Source organism: Argopecten irradians, chromosome 10 (assembly GCF_041381155.1).
Source record: "Argopecten irradians isolate NY chromosome 10, Ai_NY, whole genome shotgun sequence".
In the NCBI taxonomy this organism is placed as follows: domain Eukaryota; kingdom Metazoa; phylum Mollusca; class Bivalvia; order Pectinida; family Pectinidae; genus Argopecten; species Argopecten irradians.
In genome coordinates, this window is record NC_091143.1 from 26414900 (window position 1) to 26439024 (window position 24125).

General features: G+C 36.9%; 7 non-coding genes across 7 annotated transcripts; 5 read left to right on the forward strand and 2 right to left on the reverse strand.

Annotated features, from left to right (window-relative positions):
* The first annotated feature begins 4311 nt into the window (after positions 1 to 4311).
* On the forward strand, positions 4312 to 4384 carry Trnak-uuu (transfer RNA lysine (anticodon UUU)). Its single transcript has one exon. It is a non-coding gene; the product is annotated as a tRNA-Lys (tRNA).
* Positions 4385 to 5341: 957 nt separating this feature from the next.
* On the forward strand, positions 5342 to 5413 carry Trnaq-cug (transfer RNA glutamine (anticodon CUG)). The gene has a single exon. It is a non-coding gene; the product is annotated as a tRNA-Gln (tRNA).
* A 753-nt stretch (positions 5414 to 6166) lies between these two features.
* On the forward strand, positions 6167 to 6238 carry Trnaq-uug (transfer RNA glutamine (anticodon UUG)). The gene has a single exon. It is a non-coding gene; the product is annotated as a tRNA-Gln (tRNA).
* A 3261-nt stretch (positions 6239 to 9499) lies between these two features.
* Trnaq-cug (transfer RNA glutamine (anticodon CUG)) lies at positions 9500 to 9571 on the forward strand. The gene has a single exon. It is a non-coding gene; the product is annotated as a tRNA-Gln (tRNA).
* A 1221-nt stretch (positions 9572 to 10792) lies between these two features.
* On the reverse strand, positions 10793 to 10902 carry Trnai-uau (transfer RNA isoleucine (anticodon UAU)). The gene is made up of 2 exons: positions 10865 to 10902; positions 10793 to 10828 (listed from the first exon to the last, which is right to left on the reverse strand). It is a non-coding gene; the product is annotated as a tRNA-Ile (tRNA).
* A 770-nt stretch (positions 10903 to 11672) lies between these two features.
* On the reverse strand, positions 11673 to 11782 carry Trnai-uau (transfer RNA isoleucine (anticodon UAU)). Its single transcript has 2 exons — positions 11745 to 11782; positions 11673 to 11708 (listed from the first exon to the last, which is right to left on the reverse strand). It is a non-coding gene; the product is annotated as a tRNA-Ile (tRNA).
* Positions 11783 to 12628: 846 nt separating this feature from the next.
* Positions 12629 to 12700, forward strand: Trnaq-uug (transfer RNA glutamine (anticodon UUG)). Its single transcript has one exon. It is a non-coding gene; the product is annotated as a tRNA-Gln (tRNA).
* Positions 12701 to 24125: the final 11425 nt, after the last annotated feature.

Sequence of the window (24125 nt, forward strand, 5' to 3'; positions counted from 1 at the left end):
GACGAAGTTATGGCTTGATGAAACGGGAAATTTACGAAAAATATGCTAGGTAGACATTTCCCTGTCCGGTCGAGATGTCATCTCGGCTCTAATGGGCACCTCAAAAACCAAGCCATAATCACAAAATCTACGCTTGTGGTGGTAAACAGTACCCTTAACTGTGTTCATCCACAATCTCCTTTGGAGGTGTCATGACCCGTACTTTGTAGAAACTCCATTTAAACATCGTGTAGCTCACTTATTTTAACCGTCACCGTCATGTTCATTTGTTCTTCTCGAGTTTACCCACAAGCACATTTTTACATAATTTGCATAATGTAGTCACGATATGTAAAGTCGAGAAACGTTCCGAGAGAAAAATGAACATGGCGGTGACGGTTAAACTAAGTGAGCTACACGATGTTTAAATGTAGTTTCTACAAAGTACGGGTCATGACACCTCCAAAGGAGATTGTGGATGAACACAGTTATGGGTACTGTTTATCACCACAAGCGTAGATTTTGTGATTTTGGCTTGGTTATTGAGGTACCCATTAGAGCCGAGACGACATTTCGACCGGACAGGGAAATGTCTACCTAGCATATTTTTCGTAAATTTCCCGATTCATCAAGCCATAACTTCGTCAATACTTGGCCAATTTTGTTCATCAAGCACTCAATGGAAAGATAAATTATTTCTCTTTAAGGTAAGATATCCGTCAATGTTGTATATAACCCATTTATTAAAATAATCACGGATTTAAAAAAATAGGTCCGTTTTTCTCGACCGCCGAGTTCATACCCTTGATACTTTAATATATATATATGTGTATACTGTTGGTTAAAAATTTCCGTGCCAGGTCCCTGTGACACAAACCGTTTTATTAAGTTTAATCGTGCAATGGCGGCGGACGTCATTTCGGGTTATCTTTTGCCTTCTAAAAAATATTTATCCTTCTTTCTTCCACCGTACCATGGTGTATTTAAATTCATTTTTTATCGTTTGTCCATGTATGGTTGGTATTAGACCCGTGTTTGGTCCATTTAGCATACTTTTTTGTACTTTGTACTTCATTCATTTCATTTTATTTCGAAAGAGTTCCCTATCGGAAGTGTTTGGCAGTGCATTTCAGCGAGATTACACTTAAAATTGTCAACAATTCCCAGGAAGGCACAAATTTCACAAAACAAACATAAATTTAGCGTGCAAATGATTATCAGACCAATGTGGACAGTTCCTAAATGACCTTATCTCGTAAATCGAAAATTAAGAAACACAAACAACTATTCGACAGTTGCTATTTAAATACTGTCTGGACGTCTAGTGTATTTTTGTATCAATTTCAGTAAACGAAAATACCCATTGCCAGATGTCGGAATGTAGATATTCAAGTCGACAGGTATATCCTTTTCAAAATGGTTTGCTACATTATCTCTAGCGTTCCTATATCGTATTAAATGGTTGAAACTAATTCGTCTTTGACATTTATTACATTGGTAAGTGAGATAGTACAAAAACCACAACACGAAATACCGCAGCCTCCCAGGACATACATGCATTCGAACATATGAGAGGCCGTCGTTGTATGGCCATAGCTGTTATAACAACAAACCTAAAATCAAACCAAACGACAGCTGTCTCTATTGTTTTGTTTGCTTTGAAACTTATTTATCAGGCCAATGACGTAGATCAGACATACAAAATCTATCACAAAAATTAAACTAAGAATTCTGATTGATAAACTGTATGTTGAATTTTCTAATTCAAGCGACAGAGAATATCATGACCGAAAGTCTTGTTCCTGGTGAAATGTCGTTCCAATTGCGGTTTTATCGATGGCGCTGATTGGAGAAATCGGTATGACTACATTTAGTGCGGAGTAATTGGACGTGATGGGACAGTGCTGATCAGCTAACTGTAACTTTTGGGTAATATCATCGCTATTATAGAAATCTAGGGAAATTATAAGACCATAAGCATTGTAGTGTTAAAAGTTATTGTGCATTTTACACGAAAATAATTATTCAATAATCATTTTCACACGACAATTTTACAATTCTCCACACGCGTCTTCACGACGAACACACGTCTGACGCTTGTTAGAAGAATAAATGAAAAAAGTAATCGCAATTACTTTGTTCGTTAGAACGACATACGGTGAAGCCAGCGTGAAGCGTAACGCGTTTTATGTGTGCTTAAGTGGTGGAGCTTACGGGCAGACAGGGAGCAAAGATTAAACGAGGTTCATTCAAATTCTCTACGGAAATTGCTCTTGAATTGTTGTCTTTTTTTATGATCAGTTGATAGGAATTCCACATGACTCACGTGCAATTTTTCTTTATCTAATAATCCGATAAAACATTGAGGATAACCGACTAACGTTTTTTTTTATTCCATCCATTACAGTCAATCATCAAGTATTATTTAAGGGCGTCATTGTCCACGTTACATTTGCTGCGGCGTTGCGTCACGGTTGAATTACTTTCGGTCTGTAAATCGAGGCCATTAACATTCACGGTACGTGATTTTGCGACATTCAGCGCTATTTTGTTCTATGATTTAAAACCTTCTATGATACTTGACGAACGGTTTATGGATGGAAAAATCGAGCAATCGACATATGATATGAGATTGTCCATTGTTCCGCTTCCAATAGATTGTGAAAAGGTGTAATGTCATACATTGTAAGTGTTCGTTCTCTATTATGACTTGTGTTTTATTTAAAATTGTTAAAACTTATTTCTTGATATAACGAAATATGCAGTGCTGACTTTCCGCTGTGACTTAAAGCGTTACCATTAATTATCATTCTAAATTTGTTTGTTTGTTTGGGACGTAAGGACGGTCTCCCATGTTTGTGGTGTGTTGCGTGTATGTTGTGCGAGGTGCGTGTTTTGGGAGACTGTGGTATATTCATGTTGTGTCTTCTTGTAAAGTGGAACTGTTGCCCTTTTTACAGTGCTATATCACTGAAGCATGCCGCCGAATACACCAAGCAACACACCGCACCTGGTCACATTATACTGACAACGGGAGAACCAGTCGTCCCATTCCCTGTATGCTGGGGGCCAAGCAGGGGAAGAAACTACCACTTTTATAGACTTTGGTGTGTGTCGGCCAGGGGACAGAACCCAAAGCCTTCCTCACAGGGGCGAACGCTCAACTCAATGTTGTATGACTAACGGTTCAATTGGTCTCTTAGAGAGTTAGCCTACTTATAATAATTTATAAATAATTCATAAATATAGCCATGCGTTTTGGACGAATGTAGTGCATTTTTTAATTTTTAGGAATGTTACAAATTTTTTTTTTTCTGACTTAGCTATTGAAAGAACAGATATACTTTTTGCATATAATTTTAGTATACTATCTGTACTACCGGGAGAATTTTGTTTTAACACATTTCTGGAGGTTTATTGTGCGGTCGAATACACTGTGTTATAAGGCTTGAGTAGTGATTTTTTGTCATTTTCCGGTTGTTTTTCCCCTATACATGTAACATTATAGGGTTGTGTCATGAATGAGCAAAAATCTCGAAAACGAGCAGGTTTGGGAACAGTTTCTAACTCGACTGCTGCTTCAGAATAAATAGCTTAATTAAATTTTAGTTGAATTGATTTTTTTTTTCAAAAGTTTAGAAATACGTCATTTTCACTTTTCTTTGGTATACACTGACAATATAGTGAAAGTCTGAGGCCATATCATTGCAAGGGAGGTAACTCGAAAAGCTGTTTTAAAGACCTAATAAATATATCGTACATCACCTTTACGAATTATACACTGGTAATAAAAGACTATAGTAATGGGTCATCCTTGGGTTTTTAACATAAAATGAAGAGAGGAAAAGCCCAAGTAAACGGCAGTCGAATCACAATACAGGCCTACAGTATATTCTACAGTAAGTAACACGTGTCTGTGTCTCACAACGTTCCTTCACTATGCTAGGACCTACATATAACACTTTTTTAATAAGTGACGACATTTAAATGATATTATAAACTGGAAATATTAACATACAAACATGAGATATCAATATAATAAACTAGATATAGGCCCAGGTTCTACTGCTAGTACTGCTATAACAAATAATAAGCGTACATGACAAAACCTAAACAAAATTCATTTCTTGAAGGCTAAAGTAATCGATAACTTTGGTGCGGTATAATTCTAGTTTGAGAATTGCGTGTCTCAATTTAGAATGTTGATGAATAGCATTCATAATTTCTTCAAAAAGTTTAATTTCATAACGGAAATTATATCTCTACGACTTAAAATAGAGCTAAATTTTGAAAATTCAATTTGGTGAAATTCCAGTTTTCAATGTGCATGAAGCCCGCGTAGCTCAGTCGGTAGAGCATCAGACTTTTAATCTGAGGGTCTAGGGTTCGAGTCCCTACGTGGGCGTGAAATTTTTTTCTTTTTTTTTTCTTATAATGAATGTTGTGTTCATATAACAAAAAAAAATATCGTTATTTTTTTTCAAATATTATTTACATTTGTATTATTTTTGTTCAATAGAAGTTAAAACATACTTTCATATGATATCCGATATTTGAACAGTAGTTCAAATCGACGGTCAGTAAAAATATTGATATATTTATCATGTGTTCTTTGAAAGAATTTATGATAAACAATGTGCTAATGCAATATTTGATCAATGTCGTTATAGACTTAGTAACCATGGCACATTGTGTATACATAAACACCCGGTCTATATTTATCTACAGTTGTTGACCTCCTACGTATTGTACTCCATGCTATATCCGCAGACATCGGTTCTATGATGTAAAGGTAAGGGTTAGCACCCATGCTCTGAATCTTGCGATCCGAATTCAAATCTCGGTAGAACCTTATAAATTGTTTTGAATCCCCATACGTGGTCATTGTCTTATTTTTATGTCGAGAGATTTCATGACTAGATATGCTATCTATGTAACTTGTACTATGAATTGATTTATTTTATTCTAATACTTTCATTCGAGCCCGCTAAACCTGCCTATATTATTTTTTTTTGTATAATATATACATGTAGTTAGCCAATAGAGTAGCGTAGTCCAAATCTGCCTTTAAGATATCGTGTTTTGATAGGTAATGCGAACTGACTATATTTTAGAAAAAACAGTAAATAGATAAATAATGCCTTAGAATAGCAGGTTTAGCGGACTGGGCCAAAACATTATACATCGGACAATCAAGTAACTCAAAGCCATTTATCACAATCACCAAGCTATGGAGTTAACTTTTCCAATGTATAAGTATATAGATAACACTAATCTATATTTACCAGCATTTATATAAATACAAACACGTCATCTGATATAACACTGATAAAAATGCTTTGTGTAACACCGCAAATCAACCGGTCCTATGGTGTAATGGTTAGCACTCAGGACTCTGAATCCTGCGATCCGAGTTCAAATCTCGGTAGGACCTGACCTTCTTTTATGATTTATTTTTTATTCTCCCTCTGTTTTTTTTTCTTTGGCAGCTAACAACAGATACAACGTTTACTAATTACTCGACAAGAGTAATATTATGACGTAAATGTACAATAGTATTTTCATATTGAACCACGAGATAGCACGAACTGTGTTGATTTAAACATATTTTATTTGCACGTTTTATACAAATGGGATTAGACACTAGTTGTAAACTTATAATCCGTCTTCTCCCGTAAAAAGAATGATGATATATACATATGACCGAAAATATTAAACAAAATGATGATTGAATAACGCACAAAACTAGCTTTGAGATAAAATTTACAATGAAGTTCAAGCATGATGAAAATTTCTCTGTACCCCCATGTCTTTATAAAATAAAATTACTGTAATTAACAGAATTAATTTGTAAATAACATCATTAAATGAATCAAATGTCAAATATTAGAAACACACTTTCGTTCAAAGTACAAGAAAGTATAGTAATAGATACATTCAACAGTAAATTTATATAGGATCCATTGAGTTAACTCCTAGTACATGTATATGTATCAGAATTGAAAAATTACGACTGCTGGTTAGTAAGTTATTAAATGTGTTAATCAGTTCCCTCATCAATGATCTGGTGAATAGACACGTCATATGTAAAGTAAAAGTACAGTATACCTAACACTACTCACTCACTGACAGGTAGATGTCTATATTTAGACAATCAACTCACACGATATTTATAGATAAATATGTTGGTTCTATGGTGTAATGGTTAGCACTCTGGACTTTGAATCCAGCGATCCGAGTTCAAATCTCGGTAGAACCTGTATATTCCTTTTTTCTTGATTCATTTTCGAAGAACACAGAGAAAATATCTGTAATTGACGTTTTAAGGACCCAAAAATTTGGTTTCACATGTTTGTAATTTTATTTCAAATTCATTTTGATGTTTTCCAGCTTGGAACAACGAATGATCAAATGATGTATTAATTAAAAAAAGAAAGTGTCCAATTTAAGTCTCTCTGCATTTGTGGTCTAAGCAATAAGTTCACTTGAGTGAATGTTCAACGATCCTTATAAATAAAGACACACAAACCCATAGCGTCATGCCCCTGTGGGCGTGGTGCTATATCACTTACTACGCGTCACTACGCGAGGTGATGTCCAATGTCACAAAGGAATCGGGTGTTAATTGTGGTAATTTAATGAAAGTACATCGAAATCAGAAATTAGGAATTTAAATTGCAATTATATCTTCATTTTCAATGACGATTTTTTTTTCTTTTGCACTCATTTAGCATGGATGCAGTGATAAACAGAAAATATTATCCAAATATGGATGATAACGAAATATCTTTCCTAGTCATTTATCTAATGTTTACATCAATGACTTTATATTGCATTACATAATAATAGTAACTTGCTTTTAAATTTGTTTAGGTATATGTTTTGAAAAAAAAAAGTCACACAATACTGAAATCCTTTTCTCGTAAGACAACGTATTACGGACTTTTTTAAATCCTTCATTGGACGTTATACATCTGTTTTATGTTTAAATGATATATGGGTGTGAAATAATCAGAAGTGATAAGAGAAGAAATTCTCCATAAACTTTACTATTTCTTGATTGAAAATCCCTAATCTATTAATTTACCAAATTTCTCTTCTAGAATTGAGACAAATTTTGATTATGTTAAAAGAAATGAGTCGTTTTTTTTGCAATATCTAATTATCTTTTAATCTTCAGTTATTATTATAATATTGTATTCCATATTATTTCTAAACGTTTTTTTTAAATGTTTATCAGACCAATATTTTCATGAAATTAATTCCCAAATAATACATTTTATATAGCATTTTTGATGAAAAACCGGAAGTGGGTGAAATCAATTCCGTTCAAATATTGAACCAATAATACTTATGAAGAAAGGGTCTGATTTGGTTGACAATTGATTTTCAGATATTTGTTTTATATATTTTGTATCATGTATTTTGTTCTTGGATACAGCTATGATACTCGATAGTATGTGATATTTATTTTAAAAATATATAATACAACGATATAATAGACATTATCTATATAATTATATAGCCTATGCCTATATTTATCTACAACCACGTCATCTAATAATACACCGATCGAAAAAGTTTATTCGGTAACAAACGTGGCACAACCTGTCCTATGGTGTAATGGTTAGCACTCAGGACTCTGAATCCTACGATCCGAGTTCAAATCTCGGTAGGACCTGACCTTCTTTATTAATTTATTTTTATCCTCTCTCGTTTGTTTGTTTTTTCTTTTGGCAGCTAACAAGAGATACAACGTTTACTAATTACTCGACAAGAGCAATGTTATAAAGTGCATGTAGATGTACAATAGTATTTTCATGTTGAACCACGAGATAGCACGAACTGTGTTAATCAGTTCATTCATCAATGATCTTGTGAAAAGACACGTCATATATGTAAAGTAACTCACTGACAGATATGTAAAGTAACTCACTGACAGATAAATATCTATATTTAGAAAATCAAGTGACACGACATTTATATATAAAGATATTGGTTCTATGGTGTAATGGTTAGCACTCTGGACTTTGAATCCAGCGATCTGAGTTCAAATCTCGGTAGAACCTGTAATTTTTTTTTTTTTTTTACAAGAACACAGAGAAAATATATGTAATTCCTAATTGACGTTTTAAGGACTCAGAAATTGGGTTTTACAAATTCATTTTGATGTTTTCCAGCTTGGAACAACGAATGATCAAAGGATGTATTAATTTTAAAAAGTGTACAATTTAAGTCTCGCTGCATTTGTCGTCTAACCAATAAGTTCACTTGATGTGAATGTTCAGTGATCCTTATAAATAAAAACACACAAACCTATAGCTTCATGCCCCTGTGGGCGTGGTGCTACGCCACTAATTTCATATTTTATTCCACTCTCAGACATACAAGTAAGTAACATGAAGTCAATATACATAATAAAAACATGCAAGTATATTGGGCACATAGCGTGACAGTGCATTACAATATGTATTAGTGATGTACATATTCAATCAATAGTTTTTCAATATTTTTTAAAAAACTTACATATATTTGTCAGAACAGTTATGTTACATATAATAAACAGGCCTTTCATTTTGATAACACTATGGTTTCTATAATAGTAACTTAGTATATACTTTTCTCGTAAACGTTTCACCATTTCATTACTGCATTGAAACAAATAATGATATTCGTTTCCAATATCAGTAAAACATAGATTACAAGTTCTATTTACTTCAGGGGTCCCAGTTCTATAGGTAAGTGCATGTTCGAGGTTCTGAATTTTATGATGATTTATCTATTTATTGGCTTTAATTTCACAAGATACTTTTCAAATTCAAAATACAATATATTTCGCCATCAAAGCTATTATTAGAGTTATCTCCCTTGTTTAAATTTTTGAAATAATCATACAAATCGTCTATGGATTTATAAATAATATTTTGTTTACTAGTCCCGTCAATTTTATTGAGGATATTCCAAAATGTTCTGGGCTCTGGGCTAATACTACGCGAGGTGATGTCCAAAGGATGTCACAAAGGATTCGGGTGTTAATTGTGGTAATTCAATGAAAGTACATCGAAATCAGAAATTAGGAATTATATCTTCATCTTCAATGACGATTGTTTTTCTTTTGCACTCATTTAGCATGGATGCAGTGATAAACAGAAATATTATCCAAATATGGATGATAACGAAATATCTTTCCTAGTCATTAAACATTTTTGATGAAAAACCGGAAGTGGGTGAAATCAATTCGTTCAAATATTGAACCAAAAACTACTTATGAAGAAAGGGCCTGATTTGGTTGACAATTGATTTTTAGATATTTTTTTTTATATATTTTGTATCATGTATTTTGTTCTTGGATACAACTATGATACTCGATAGTATGTTATATTTATTTTAAAAATACATTATACAACGATATGATAGACATGATCTATATATATATCCTATGCCTATATTTATCTACAAACACGTCATCTAATAATAGACCGATCCAAAAAGTTTATTCGGTAACACATGTGGCGCAACCGGTCCTATGGTGTAATGGTTAGCACTCAGGACTCTGAATCCTGCGATCCGAGTTCAAATCTCGGTAGGACCTGGATTTTTTTTCTTTTTACTTTTTTTTTTATTCATATTCCAACATATTTCAACATTTACTGGCAACTTTAAAAACAATGTATATATAATATATATATGGGACAAGGAAGTAATTCCAGCCGTGTGGACAAAAAGAAATTGTCAAATTTTCGAGGCGATCTGCCCCATTATCAAAACATACAAAACGAACACGATTACATAATAGGATATGCGGGACAAAGTAGACAGATATTTAACTATACAGCACAATGGAGCGCAATTTACCCTTCGGCAAGTGGCAGCCGAAGGCCGAATCTATATATGTGTAATATTTAAAGAGTTATATATACATTTGCAATGTCATTGTATTTGAATAATAAATGTTTTCGGATCAAATGTTGTTGGTGTGACTTCTCCAAAAGGTATCCAAAATATTTCCATATTTAATGTAACCGTGATAACAGAAATTGTGTTAATATCTTTCTTCGAATTCTTTTGTGTAAAAGAAATGCCCGGCAAGAAAAACCCCGATATGCATGACTAACACAGTTCTAATGGTATCAATACTTAAAATAAGACTTGTATACTTAAAAGTTCACGATAACATAGTTCAAGGACCCTTATAATTAAACATACACTAACTCCTCCGGAAAGGTCGGCCCCCAAGCCCCTGTGGACATGTTCAAGTACCAGCTGCAACAGCTATACGCACAATATACATAACTACACACATGTAGTGGGGTGTCATAACCAAAAGAAATGTTTTATTTTCCAATGTTATTGAAATCCCCACACCGTTACGTAATGGTATATATGATATGACGTCATAATACAGTAAGTAGCTTGGACGCCTTAATGATGCCCGGGAGCTCTGGTAACGTTAGCGGCGAAATACTTCATGAAGGTTTTTTCTTGATAAAATATGTAATAGATGTACAAAGAACATTTTTATGAACATTCTACATATATGTGTGTGTTTTAACATACAAATAATATGAAGTTAAGCGCATGCCTTAACAGTCACATGGAGATGGTATGAATAATAGATACTGATTAACTTAATAACAGGTTGTAGTATTTAGGTATTCAAGAGGAATAAATCATGATTTATTATTTTTATAAATGCACTTTTTTTTCTTTTAAGAAAATAGAAATTTTTGGACGACGGGACTTCTTTAATGTAGATCGTATTGTGTCTTGATATTGAAGGTAGGTAATTCCTTCTTTCATTAAAATAATAGTCTGCTCCGGGTGAGGATCGAACTCACAACCTCCGCATTCCTCGTCCTGTGTCAAGCACAGGGAAGGTACTGTCTATAAGTACGGCGCGCTAACCGATTGTGCCACCGGAGCGACTTGAATACCACACATGTCTTACTGAGATTTGAACTCGGATCGCAGGATTTATAGTCCTGATTGTAACAATTACACTTTATGACCATAACACAAATATTCTTTATCAGCGGTATAGCATAGGAACCTCATCTGTTGATGATACAGTTGTATTACTATTGTCAATGCTGAGTTTATTCGATTTTATTTCGTTTGTAACTCGCGATGACAGTAAATGTACACTGTAAACTTTAAGGGTTAACTTAATCAATTTATGGTGTTTTTAAAGTGTAACTTAACACAAATATCGGTGTAAAAAACCCGGTACCACCGTTCCTGGTGTAAAGTTAATCCAAACAATGAAAAGTGTATTGTTTACCCAAATTTGGTGTAACTTCAATCCACAGTTGGTGTAAGTGTGCAACGTTACACAAACATATGTAATAGATGTACAAAGAACATTTTTATGAACATTCTACATATACGTGTGTGTTTTAACATACAAATAATATGAAGGTGTTTTAACATACAAATAATATGAAGTTAAGCGTTAACAGTCACATGGAATTGGTATGAATGATAGATACTGATTATCTATATACCTGCAACAGGTTGTAGTATTTAGGTATTCAAGAGAAATAATCATGATTTATTATTTTTATAAATGCACATTTTTTTCTTTTGATAAAATAGGAGTTTTTGGACACCGGGACTTTTTAAATGTAGTTCGTATTGTGTCTTGTTATTGAAGGTACATGTAGGTAATACCTTCTTTCATTAAAATAATAGTCTGCTCCGGGTGAGGATCGAACTCACAACCTCCGCATTCCTCGTCCTGTGTCAAGCACAGGGAAGGTACTGTCTATAAGTACGGCGCGCTAACCGATTGTGCCACCGGAGCGACTTGAATGCGTTATATGTCTTACTGAGATTTGAACTCGGATCGCAGGATTGGTAGTCCTGAGTGTAACAATTACACTATATGACCATAACACAAATATTCTTTATCAGCGGTATAGCATAGGAACCTCATCTGTTGATGATACAGTTGTATCACTATTGTCAATGCTGAGTTTATTCGATTTTATTTCGTTTGTAACTCGCGATGACAGTAATTGTAAGAAAGCCGATTGGGGTAGTAACTGTGATCGCAACCAAATATGATAATAAAACATGTTATACATGTGTATGTACGTAAAATTGTATTTTGTATACTGTTATAAATGGTATAAATATACATAAATTAGGGTCAAAGAAGTAATATCAACAGGATTTTCCAGATGACACGGGATCCTATCAAACGTAAGTCTGTAGGATACGAATAACTTCAAATGGTAAATATGGGACAAGAAGTAATTCCAACCGTGTGGACAAAAATAATGAAAAAAATGAAAGAAGACACATATGTAACAGCATAAATTTTATATATACATGTAATCAGTATAATTCTTGAGACGCATCGGTAATATTATGTTTCCATTTTCATTTTTACGGATTATCGAATCAATATGATGCTTGAAACTAACAATCGTATTACAACTGTCCGATTATAACAATATACATGTTTAAAGAACAACACTCCGATATTGATAAATAAGGACGCTTCATGTCAATCAGTCATTCCCTTGGGGCAAAGGGCACACATGACACATGTAAACGATTAACAAGTATGTGTACTACGTCATACAGGTGAATTACCTACATATGTATATTGAAAGATTAACCTTACTGTCACATTCATATCTAGGGTTCTATGGTGTAATGGTTAGCACTCTGGACTTTGAATCCAGCGATCCGAGTTCAAATCTCGGTAGAACCTATCATTTTAACAAACCATATGTTTTAATTTTCGTATACTGCTCCGTGTATACAGATCTAGAGTCATGAACAATTTATTTTGTACGAGGATGTATATCTGAATCGCTTTGCATAAGACATTTTAACACAAACGAATATATAACAAAACAAATCAAATTCGACCAATGACGAAATGGCAATATAGTACTTCAGCAATCTTATTGAGCTTGCCAAGTGACAGAAATTTTCCACAATTGAATTGAATTCAGTGGATTTTGATTGCTAAGGGACTGGTGACTATACATTCTAAAACGGAATATATATGCCTGGATGTACATTTATATGCGCATGCTCAAGAATAAAAGAAATAGTTTATAATAAATACATTACACAGATAACGTATAATTCTTTAAAACATTTGTCTCATTAAATACAATTATCCTGACTATCATCACAACTTTAAGTATAGACCGAAAGATACACATAGTATCTGTAACATTCTGATACACATTGAAGCTATAGTGTGGCTTTTATTGTCCAAAGTGACGATATAATTTTCCATTGTCCTGTATACATACCGAAGCGTTATCAATAAACATAATTATTTCTGTTGTTTAGCTGTCATTCTTAATCATATTTCTATACAATACTCGAGTGTGTACTCTTTAATCTGCGGCTCAAACCTCAACAATCTGTTGGAATCCATGTTCTAGTAACTGATTTGCTCATTTATAATGTATTTCGTTGTTGTGTGTTTCCACTAAATCTTATTTAAGCTGATATATTAAACATAACGAGGATAAACGATATTCATAACTGCAATTTATATGAGGATGAATACTCCAGCGTGAGATTCGACCGGCGAACAGCCCCATAACTTATTCCAGAGGAAGAGAGTTTCAAAAGGTTAAGAGACTAGAATGCAGCTAAGAAACTATCACAGCGTATGACTCGTGTGTCCAGTAAAGACTGTTAGGATGTATATAGACATGTAGTGTTATTTGACAGTGTCCACACAAGATACATGTAGTGTTAGGTGTGTATTTGGACGGTGTTGTTTGACAGTGTCCACACCAGATACATGTAGTGTTAGGGTGTATATAGACGGTGTTGTTTGACAGTGTCCACACCAGATACATATAGTGTTATGGTGTATGTGGACTTTGTTGTATGACAGTGTCCACACCAGATACATGTAGTGTTAGGGTGTATGTGGACGGTGTTGTTTGACAGTGTCCACACCAGATACATGTAGTGTTAGGGTGTATATGGACGGTGTTGTTTGACAGTGTCCACACCAGATACATGTAGTGTTAGGGTGTATGTGGACGGTGTTGTTTGACAGTGTCCACACCAGATACATGTAGTGTTAGGGTGTATGTGGACGGTGTTGTTTGACAGTGTCCACACCAGATACATGTAGTGTTAGGGATGTATATGGACGGTGTTGTTTGACAGTGTCCACACCAGATACATGTAGTGTTAGGGATGTATATGGACGGTGTTGTTTGACAGTGTCCACACCAGATACATGTAGTGTTAGGGTGTATGTGGACTGTGTTGTTTGACAGTGTCCACACCAGATACATGTAGTGTTAGGGTGTATGTGGACGATGTTGTTTGACAGTGTCCACACCAGATACATGTAGTGTTAGGGATGTATATGGACGGTGTTGTTTGACAGTGTCCACACCAGATACATGTAGTGTTAGGGATGTATATGGACGGTGTTGTTTGACAGTGTCCACACCAGATACATGTAGTGTTAGGGTGTATATGGACGGTGTTGTTTGACAGTGTCCACACCAGATACATGTAGTGTTAGGGATGTATATGGACGGTGTTGTTTGACAGTGTCCACACCAGATACATGTAGTGTTAGGGGTGTATATGGACGGTGTTGTTTGACAGTGTCCACACCAGATACATGTAGTGTTAGGGGTGTATATGGACGATGTTGTTTGACAGTGTCCACACCAGATACATGTAGTGTTAGGGTGTATGTGGACGGTGTTGTTTGACAGTGTCCACACCAGATACATGTAGTGTTAGGGATGTATGTGGACGGTGTTGTTTGACAGTGTCCACACCAGATACATGTAGTGTTAGGGTGTATATGGACGGTGTTGTTTGACAGTGTCCACACCAGATACATGTAGTGTTAGGGGTGTATATGGACGGTGTTGTTTGACAGTGTCCACACCAGATACATGTAGTGTTAGGGATGTATATGGACGGTGTTGTTTGACAGTGTCCACACCAGATACATGTAGTGTTAGGGGTGTATATGGACGGTGTTGTTTGACAGTGTCCACACCAGATACATGTAGTGTTAGGGTTGTATGTGGACGGTGTTGTTTTGACAGTGTCCACACCAGATACATGTAGTGTTAGGGTGTATGTGGACGGTGTTGTTTGACAGTGTCCACACCAGATACATGTAGTGTTAGGGTGTATATGGACGGTGTTGTTTGACAGTGTCCACACCAGATACATGTAGTGTTAGGGTGTATATGGACGGTGTTGTTTGACAGTGTCCACACCAGATACATGTAGTGTTAGGGTGTATATGGACGGTGTTGTTTGACAGTGTCCACACCAGATACATGTAGTGTTAGGGTGTATATGGACGGTGTTGTTTGACAGTGTCCACACCAGATACATGTAGTGTTAGGGTGTATGTGGACTGTGTTGTTTGACAGTGTCCACACCAGATACATGTAGTGTTAGGGTGTATATGGACGGTGTTGTTTGACAGTGTCCACACCAGATACATGTAGTGTTAGGGTGTATGTGGACGGTGTTGTTTGACAGTGTCCACACCAGATACATGTAGTGTTAGGGTGTATGTGGACGGTGTTTGTTTGACAGTGTCCACACCAGATACATGTAGTGTTAGGGTGTATATGGACGGTGTTGTTTGACAGTGTCCACACCAGATACATGTAGTGTTAGGGTGTATATGGACGGTGTTGTTTGACAGTGTCCACACCAGATACATGTAGTGTTAGGGTGTATGTGGACTGTGTTGTTTGACAGTGTCTACACCAGATACATGTAGTGTTAGGGTGTATGTGGACGGTGTTGTTTGACAGTGTCCACACCAGATACATGTAGTGTTAGGGTGTATATGGACGGTGTTGTTTGACAGTGTCCACACCAGATACATGTAGTGTTAGGGTGTATATGGACGGTGTTGTTTGACAGTGTCCACACCAGATACATGTAGTGTTAGGGTGTATATGGACGGTGTTGTTTGACAGTGTCCACACCAGATACATGTAGTGTTAGGGGTGTATATGGACGGTGTTGTTTGACAGTGTCCACACCAGATACATGTAGTGTTAGGGTGTATATGGACGATGTTGTTTGATACAGTGTCCACACCAGATACATTTAGTGTTAGGGGTGTATATGGACGATGTTGTATGACAGTGTCCACACCAGATACATGTAGTGTTAGGGTGTATGTGGACTGTGTTGTTTGACAGTGTCCACACCAGATACATGTAGTGTTAGGGTGTATTGAGTGTGGACGGTGTTGTTTGACAGTGTCCACACCAGATACATGTAGTGTTAGGGTGTATATGGACGGTGTTGTTTGACAGTGTCCACACCAGATACATGTATGTGTTGGGGTGTATGTGGACGGTGTTGTTTGACAGTGTCCACACCAGATACATGTAGTGTTAGGGTGTATATGGACGGTGTTGTTTGACAGTGTCCACACCAGATACATGTAGTGTTAGGGTGTATTGGACTGTTGTTTGACAGTGTCCACACCAGATACATGTAGTGTTAGGGTGTATGTGGACGGTGTTGTTTGACAGTGTCCACACCAGATACATGTAGTGTTAGGGTGTATGTGGACGGTGTTGTTTGACAGTGTCCACACCAGATACATGTAGTGTTAGGGTGTATGTGGACGGTGTTGTTTGACAGTGTCCACACCAGATACATGTAGTGTTAGGGTGTATGTGGACGGTGTTGTTTGACAGTGTCCACACCAGATACATGTAGTGTTAGGGTGTATGTGGACGGTGTTGTTTGACAGTGTCCACACCAGATACATGTAGTGTTAGGGTGTATGTGGACTGTGTTGTTTGACAGTGTCCACACCAGATACATGTAGTGTTAGGGTGTATGTGGACTGTGTTGTTTGACAGTGTCCACACCAGATACATGTAGTGTTAGGGTGTATGTGGACTGTGTTGTTTGACAGTGTCCACACCAGATACATGTAGTGTTAGGGTGTATATGGACGGTGTTGTTTGACAGTGTCCACACCAGATACATGTATGTAGTGTTAGGGTGTATATGGACGGTGTTGTTTGACAGTGTCCACACCAGATACATGTAGTGTTAGGGGTGTATATGGACGGTGTTGTTTGACAGTGTCCACACCAGATACATGTAGTGTTAGGGTGTTTGGCTGTGTTGGTGCTGTACAGTGTTGGAGACTGTGTTGTTTGACAGTGTCCACACCAGATACATGTAGTGTTAGGGTGTATGTGGACGGTGTTGTTTGACAGTGTCCACACCAGATACATGTAGTGTTAGGGTGTATGTGGACGGTGTTGTTTGACAGTGTCCACACCAGATACATGTAGTGTTAGGGTGTATGTGGACCGTGTTGTTTGACAGTGTCCACACCAGATACATGTAGTGTTAGGGTGTATATGGACGGTGTTGTTTGACAGTGTCCACACCAGATACATGTAGTGTTAGGGTGTATTGGACGGTGTTGTTTGACAGTGTCCACACCAGATACATGTAGTGTTAGGGTGTATATGGACGGTGTTGTTTGACAGTGTCCACACCAGATACATGTAGTGTTAGGGTGTATGTGGACGGTTGTTGTTTGACAGTGTCCACACCAGATACATGTAGTGTTAGGGTGTATGTGGACGGTGTTGTTTGACAGTGTCCACACCAGATACATGTAGTGTTAGGGGTGTATATGGACGGTGTTGTTTGACAGTGTCCACACCAGATACATGTAGTGTTAGGGTGTATGTGGACGGTGTTGTTTGACAGTGTCCACACCAGATACATGTAGTGTTAGGGTGTATGTGGACGGTGTTGTTTGACAGTGTCCACACCAGATACATGTAGTGTTAGGGTGTATATGGACGGTGTTGTTTGACAGTGTCCACACCAGATACATGTAGTGTTAGGGTGTATGTGGACCGTGTTGTTTGACAGTGTCCACACCAGATACATGTAGTGTTAGGGGTGTATATGGACGGTGTTGTTTGACAGTGTCCACACCAGATACATGTAGTGTTAGGGGTGTATATGGACGGTGTTGTTTGACAGTGTCCACACCAGATACATGTAGTGTTAGGGTGTATGTGGACGGTGTTGTTTGACAGTGTCCACACCAGATACATGTAGTGTTAGGGTGTATGTGGACGGTGTTGTTTGACAGTGTCCACACCAGATACATGTAGTGTTAGGGGTGTATATGGACGGTGTTGTATGACAGTGTCCACACCAGATACATGTAGTGTTAGGGATGTATATGGACGGTGTTGTTTGACAGTGTCCACACCAGATACATGTAGTGTTAGGGTGTATATGGACGGTGTTGTTTGACAGTGTCCACACCAGATACATGTAGTGTTAGGGTGTATATGGACGATGTTGTTTGACAGTGTCCACACCAGATACATGTAGTGTTAGGGGTGTATATGGACGATGTTGTTTGACAGTGTCCACACCAGATACATTTAGTGTTAGGGGTCTACGTGGACGGTGTTCTTTGACAGTGTCCACACCAGATACATGTAGCTTTACAGTATTGATCAGTTTGTGATAAAGATCTGACAAAAATTCCTTATTGCATTCTCGAAAACGAGGCTAGGTGAATAAAATCAGCGCTTGTAATCTGATATAGGACGTATGTTGTCAGAGTATATCGTGTGAGCTTTGATCCCAGTCTCCCTGTAAGAGAAGATGTATGTGGAAAGAGGGAATTCTATCGGGGCTTTTATAGTCAAACATCGAGCATTTCGTCTGGGCCGGGGGTCATTAAGACAGTTTGCAGTGTTAAGTAAGGCCCGTATGTTCTGATCTGTGACGCTACTGTATGTTGTGTTTCATGATATATATGAAAGTTTCCATTACCTGTTCCGACACACAGTGAGAACACCCCGTAACAACTCTAGCGACTTATCTCGCCCATCAATAGATATGAAATACATTTGCGCTTTAAAACAGTAGAATTTGACAAGCGTACTGTTCAAACCCGGCAATAACGTATATAAATGGATAGGTTTGGCGTAAGCTTCCATACTTTATGTGCAACCACGATAGAATATACGCCACATTAGTTCTTATCAAGTAATTTGTCCAAACGTCCCGCATACGCTGATCCGGCGTGATCGTCAGTGCGTTTGACGGTAATGAAAAATTATGTCATGCCAAACATCGAATTATTGTGATAAGAATTGTGGGATCGATGGAGCTGATGAAATCATGGCTTCCAACGACCCCGGTAACTGGTATTGTGATTACTTCCTTTCCCTGAGTAAATCATATGTATTACGTAATCCGCAGCTACCATGCAGCAACAGATCTTATTTTAATCTACGAAGCACAAAAAACTATCTTATTGTTCTCCTGCTTTGTCCAGCACCTAAACACATTGAAAAACTTCTTTGCCGGCAATGGAATAGATCTACTTGCTATGCAGTGGCATAGGAAGATGAAACGTAATGGGTAGGGGGGCAAAGGACCTCAATATTTCGTAACACCCACCCACCCCAATCGCGCGCCCCTCACCCACAGGAGATACCTGATACATGTATACTTTTTTTCATATATCATTACATATATAATCCTTGTACACATCTATAGACAGTGGCGTCGCTAACAGGAAATTAATGAATACGCAAATTAGCGTGCGAGTTTGGGGAGGTCCGGGGTATCCCCTGGAAAAATATAACGATTTAGAATGACCGAGATGAGTTTTACAATGTATTTTGATGATTTTTCGAGCGCTGAAGGCGCGAGATTTTTGGGTTTTGGGGGTCCGGGGTCTCCCACGGGAAAAAACTACTATTTAGAATGGCTGAGATGAGTTTTACGATGCATTTTGTTGAATTTGCGAGCGCCGTAGCTGCTAGATTATGGTTTTTATGGGGTCCGGGGGTCTCCTCCCTGAGAAAAAAATATTACGATTTTGTATTTTGATGATTTTTAATCGTTCTTAACACGGTAATTTTTCGATTTAAAGTATTTAGAAATGATAATTGTGAGTGTCGTCTTACAATTATGCAACCCAGCTCAATCTGAACATACCGGATTCACACCATCGGCACATTGTTGTGTAACTCAAAATAATAATGAATTGATTGTCTTGCTAAGACATATAAACAAATTAATCTTTTAAGAAGCATCTAGTTCGTGTGTATTGAATTTTCATTTTTAAAGGTTTGAACATATTTTTTTTTTTTTGGGGGGGGGGGGGGGGGGGGGCAAAAAAGACAACTAGGAAAGCCGGATAAAAACCACCGACCAGCGGTCAACACATGGCAACTGCACCACATGGGATTCGAACTCGAACTTAGAGGTGGAGGGCTTGTGGTACTATGTCGGAATATCATAACCATGCACTCGGCCACCGCGGCCCCTCTTGCAATATACACGTATTCACATCGAATCTGGGAATCGCGTTATTGTGAATCAGTAAAATGATAATCCCATCTCTACAGTGATGTTCCAATATCGTTTTTAATTTGACTTGCTACTTTCACATCTCCGAGTAAATTGTTTCTGGCACTGGTTTTGTAAATGTGACACCTTTTGTGTTTTACAGGTGTGAACGTAACTATCATCCCGTATATCAATAAACATATCTGTCATTGGCACAACACCTGGGCTCCACATTGTTATTCAAGGTGATATATACTTTAAGTGCCCACCTGTGCACTTTTTACCTTACTGTTAAAAGCCAAGAGAAGTTTATCTACAATAGGTATCAATCCATCTACGAAATTAGATTTTGAGAAATTTAAGCGATTTATTACACATTGAATTTTTTACTCGCTGTCTACTGAGCTAGACTATCTTGTGCAAAATGAAAGCGATAAAACCACCTTTAGTTATCAAAGACAATTTACATGTAAATTTGAAGCATCAAATTCATTTGATTTATTCATCAAATCAACTCATATTTCCTGAAGAAAAAGTATAAGTAAGCTGCCTTTATTAGACTGCTCTGTCAGACCATCTCGCACAAAATGAATTACGATAAAAAAACGTCTTTAGTTATCAAATACGATTCAAATTTGTGATTTGAAACAACAAAATTAACTTGATTTATTTATTAAATCAACTCATTATTTCTGAAGAAGACAGTAGAAGTAAGTTGACAGCATTGCTGGTGTTATTTAAGCTGATGGTTTAGGATTCCGCCCAACACCCAAGGTAGAGTATTCAAACATTCAAACAGCGACTCTCGAAATGACACTCAAGGTGGATATGCGAGATGTGTGCACAATATAAGGACCATTTAAATACTGCTGCAAGTTAGGGGGAGAACTTATCGTCGCTTTATTGTCGAAGTGTCTGAATTATGCAACAGCAAAACGCAGAGTATTTTAATGGTTCCCGTGAGAGCGGTTAGCTGTCTAGCGGAGGACAACACACATTATACAAGTCGTAGATTCTCATTCCGAACTTTACCCCAAACCTATCTGACTCAATGCCTTTAATCACAGGGCTCGTTGATTCCCGTTTACTTTTGCAATACTGATTATAAATTCCTCTCGAACAATCGATTTCACGGGGATGCTTGTAAACTACGAAAATGTCGTTTCGGAATATGCAGATAATTTTGGCAAACCGTTATTTACACAAAGATGGCCGACTTAAATTTGCGAGAGTGACGGACATGAACTCGACAAGTATAATAGGGTAGGGAGGGATCCTTGGATAAATCATGCCAGAACAAAATCACTCTATCGCGTGCACCCGAAACATCGCCTGAACAGTTTGAATTCTTAAAGATATTTGGTCACGTGAGTTTGGTGTCATCATAATTCCTTTCTTTTCCTCCAAACTCAAAACGAAAACAAATTAATAATTATGGCAACATAATGGCATTACCGACCGAGACGTTTAAGCGCGCGGTTGATCCAGACTTGGTCAATGGTGCACGAAGACTGTCATTACGAGACATTTTTTGGTGTCCGCAGTTGTCCTATAATCAAGGGTACACTTAATGCTGTTTGACGTAAGATATATGACGATTAATTCTCGCGAGTGTTCGGGAACTAACGACCGTTCGCTGAATCATTGTATTAGTCGTCTATTCCAGGAGCTTGATTCACGATCGCTTTGTGCCATCTGTCGGGAACGCACGCATGTTAAAGGGACACATATGATCAACGGCCACACTGCTCAGAGATGCAAGGTTGCTGCATTTGGCTCTTTAGAGATTTTCTCTGTAGCAAGCTATCAGTTGATCAGATGTTTTAAAATTTGAAATAATCCAAACCAGTAATCAACAAATACGAAACATTTACTTAAATTACTGCTTATAACTGTCATTTTCTTATTCTCTGTCTCCGTTATTAGATTCGGATCCAAGTATGATTTCCTCACCAGACAAAATCGATTCCATGTTTCTTCCATTTTTTGAGAAACCGACCAATTTTCACGTTAATGTATTGTTTTGCAATTTTAAAGTAGAAAACATTAAAATCGATCTTTAACATTAAGCTGTAATATCAGATTGTTAACAAACCAACTGCTTCGTTGGTTCAATCGACATGATGTAATTTCAATCACCGCCTCAATCTTCCTTTTGTTAACAAACAATACGGAATTGCAGCCAGATGTGATGACAGAAGTATCGCTTGGCTTCATTAATTTTATCTCCTTTTCCGTAATATGGTTTAACCAAACTACGAATCGGCGCTTGAAATGGTCTTATCGTTCGGATTACCTCTTCTCGTATGACTCTCGGACTTAATCGTGTATTAGTTACAATTCCCAAGAGATATTGCATCAGTGCAATTGTCCCTTCAGAGGAAAACAGTACGGAATAAATATGATTAGCTTTTCATCATTACTTCAAAACGTTTTGATAAAGATGGAACTATATTGAAACTTTTCGCTAAATTAATCGCAGCCTGTCAAGTTTCGATGATAAATGGGCGCTACACGAAGCATAATGAATTTACCAGAGAAAATTAGAATTGTGTGTATCGCTGATTACGTGTCTTCAAAGCCTAATCGGTGTCTACTTAAACTCACGATGATATCACGATTCCCCTTATTCGAGATTTGATTAATTTTTTTCATTTTGTTGGTGAAGCGAAGCTTACGAGGATGATATTGTATGAGATTTGTACATGTTTTAGAAGACAATATTTATAATTAATGTACAATAACCGCATGCTCTTTTTTTGTATTGAATTTCTGAATTTGTTAATTAGGTACATGTACATATCGTTCGATTAAAATCAGTCCATCAAATGATTATTTACATTATACATGTAGGTGGATGGACGGGATATAAACTTATTTTGGTTTGGGTTGTTTAGTTTTACGTCCTATTAACAGTCAGGGTCACGTAAGGGCGTGCCAGGTTTGATGGTGGAGGAAAACTGGAGTACCCGAAGAAAAAACCACCGCCCAGCGATTAGTACCTGGCAGCTGTCTTACTAAGAATTCAAACTCACGACCCAGAGGTGGAGGGCTTGTAGTAATATTTTGGTAAACCTTAACCACTGGGCCATCGTGGCCCCTGTAACGTTATCGACCTTTCGAATACGATAAATAAAGCAATGTAGGATTTTTTAAAGACATACGAGATATTTTTTTTTCTATATGACTAAGTACTAAACCTAAGGTGTTTGATATAAAGACCATAGAATCACATCAAATGGATTACTACTGCTAGGATGAAGCTCATGATAGAACCAATAGGACTACTATTAATATGCCCAGATTTGGTTTGAATGTTTTAACGTCACATTAAACCAAATCTGGGAGTCATATAAGGACGTAACAGAATTGTGTGGTGGAGGAAACCGGAGTACCCACAGAAAAACCACCGTCCTTTTGACAGTACTTAACAATTTCCTGACCATGCAATCAGAACAGCATTAACGGGTTAATTAATATATACATCGTAATGATATAATTGAATTATAGATGTTTCACTTCTGACAGAGCATAAAGCATAAACGATACTCATCAAACCATTCGTTTAGTGTAGCACCTTTAAGTAAAATTATGATATTTTAAAAAAAGTTTGTCAAAAATATGATACGTCTCAACAGCGATACCATTACTATTCCTAGAAAACAACAGAAATCATACATCGTATATATGTAGCCACAATACTGATCCACTCTCGCTGTAGTAACTCGACGCTAAAACGGAACACACATTCCAATACAATATTTTAGATGAAATTTCCATATATGGAT